The following is a 2,830-nucleotide window of genomic DNA, read 5'->3' on the forward strand; positions in this document are numbered from 1 at the left end:
CCCTAAAATAACTGTGGGTACTAACGTAATTGAAAATTGTCTTTCAGAGGTAATTGTAATTCTACAACAGGTGGCAGTGAATGCTAGTTCCAGCCAACAGAGAGTCCTCAACAAGGAGATAAAAGCCCTGATGAGACGGCAGCAGGTAGAACTGTCTGGTGGTGAGATCGGTAGCGTAAGACTGAGTGACCCATTCCCCATTTCCATGCCTCCCAAAAGTGAAATGATGATCTGGTGTCGGACTGCAATCGGGTTGAGAGGTAGAGACTACCAAGCCATGGTAGAACCCGTGTACTCAGAGAGCAGGCCCACCATTTTGACAGCCCGGGGGGTGGTTGATGTCCGTCATGGGAGGGTGCCCGTCCGCATCCTCAACATTGGGGAGAGGGAAGTACACTTACCCAGGTACGCTACACTCGCCAAACTGTTTGTTGTCGAGCACAAAGCCATCAGGGCCGTGGAACCCTTGCCTCCATCTCCACAGGCGGAGGGTAATGGCTCCCAGAAACAAAAGGAGGACTGGTGCCAGAAACTCCACGTGGGTGCTGACTCCACTCCCCTGCACCAAAAACAAGGAGTCTACCGGGTGGTACAGGAGTACGAGAGAGTCTTTAGTAGTGTTGAGCCACCCCCGTAGTGTTCGAGTTCGGTTCGGTTCGTCGAACACCTTCGAACACCGTTAAAACCAATGGCAGGCAAACAAAAACACATAGAAACACATAGAAAACACCTTCAAAGGTGTCCAAAAGCTGACAAACTGCTCAGAAGACACAACTAACACATGGAAAAGTGACAAGTACATATAGTCATGAGAAAAGAAAAGAGGTGGAGGGGTAAAAGGAGGGGAAGACACAGATATAGGCATGTCATGCCCTTCTAAAATCCTAAAAGTGAGAAGCCGACACGTTCAGTCCGCTCCTGCCCGTGCCACCTCCGTGTCGCCGGGTTTGTGCCAGAGCCGCGGTGAACCCTGACGGCCAGCCCCCCTCTCCCAATACTGGTGCCTGTCCGCTGGTGGGTCGAGCGAGCCCCCCTGTGGTGGAGGCAGCTCTAAGCTTTTTAATTTAAATTGTCTCTCTAATTTGAATGAATACACTTTAAATCCATTTACAAGGATCTATTGGAGGGCAAGTCTCATGCCAGCAGCCGCGTAATTCCAGCTCCAGTAGCGTCCACTAAAGCTGCTGCAGTTAAAAAGCTTTTATAAGGATCGAGCTCGGCTGTCCACCGCAAGGCATCCTACTGCCAGTCCCAGCCCCTATGCCTTGGGGTGCCTCCTGATGCTCTTCACTGAGTATCCCATGGTCCCGAAGCATTTCCTTTGAAAAAATTAAGTGTCCAAACTACAGGTGGTGTAGCTTGCTTAACAGCCGGGATAATCCGCTGACTAGCAGACACTGCTACTAGGCACAAAGTATTTCCTGGGCTAGATGCAGTTAAGAATTTGTAATTAGATACTCTCGTTGGATGCTGAGAAAGCATTCCATAGAGTCTCCTGGCACGCCATATATGATTCTCTTAAAAAGCTTGGGGTAGGGGTCTAGGGGACCCTTTTATAGCCAAAATCACGGCCCTGTATCGCAATACGTCACCTAGGCTGAAGATAAATGGAACTGTAGCACCCTGAGGGCTCGGTTGCTACAGAGGTATTGCACCTCACCCAAAGGAGTGATATCTCACTCTCAGGTAAGGATGGAGTGTGGATCAGGACCTGACACCTGCATGCATTACACCACATTGCTGTGGGGCAGGGCGACCAATATGCCCCTGAGATGGGCACGACAGTCCCTGTCCCTGGCTGGAGTGGGGGGAGAGAACACTGAGGAAGGGGAACCCTGTAGTGCAGGAGCAGGGAGGAAGCAGTTCCTGGGTGCATTGAGAAGGGAGTATAAAAGGTGGGCACCATCTTAGTTCAGTGCAGAGAAGTCTGAGCAGAAGTGGCAGGGAGCAGGGGCTCTGCATGAGCTCTGCTCCGGAGGCGGGCCTAGTAACAGAGGCCCAGGCCTGGAAGAGGGAGAAGGAAGGAAGAGGAGCGGAGAAGGCTCCAGGAACGAGGAACGAAGGGATCCCAGGGGTGCGGACGGGCGAGTCTCCACCGCACGCCCGAATCCACCTGCATAGAGGGGTCAGGCCAAAGGGGGAGACCGGTCCCCGAAACTAGTGGAGGCAGGAAACGACCCTCAGCTAGAAACCGGAGGCTGTGACATTTTATGTGGCGCAGCCCCTCACTACCCCCGCTAGGAGGGCAGCACATAGGGTCAGGGAAACTGGCGCCAAGTTTACCAAGAGGAGGCCCGAGGCAGCCGGACAGAAGGGTTGGTAAGAAAGGCCAGACAAAGGACACACAAAGGGGGTCCTGTGAAGCGCTCCAAAGTTATCTGGGAGTTGTCTGAGCCCCTCACCTGGTGAGCACAGTAAGACGTGGGCAGCCGTTACCTGCAGACGTGGTCTGGATAATAAGAACTGTGAGTAAAGGCCCTGGACTGCATCACTGACTCCGTGTCGTTACTGCTGCTGCCCTGCACCATCACCCCCATCCTCCGCATACACTGCCCTGAGGCTATACTCCTCCCGTGGGGAGTTATGCTACGCTCTGCTGCACCCACAACACCAGCCTCAGCGGTCTGCCCTGCAGCGGCGGTTCACTCTGACCGCAATCCACGGGTGGCGTAGTCGGACATTTAAACATCAAAACCACATAAATAGTTCCGCCACTGGTTTGACCACCCTGAGCCACGGAACCGGGTCGCCGCCACGAAGACTACAACCACCAGCATCCACCAAAAAGGGTCCGGCTCCGGGTGTCCCAAGGCCCAGGGAGTGCATCAGA

This window comes from Phyllobates terribilis, unplaced genomic scaffold, assembly GCF_046119375.1.
Source record: "Phyllobates terribilis strain yellow unplaced genomic scaffold, ASM4611937v1 Scaffold_7__3_contigs__length_470593459, whole genome shotgun sequence".
Taxonomy (NCBI): Eukaryota; Metazoa; Chordata; class Amphibia; order Anura; family Dendrobatidae; genus Phyllobates; species Phyllobates terribilis.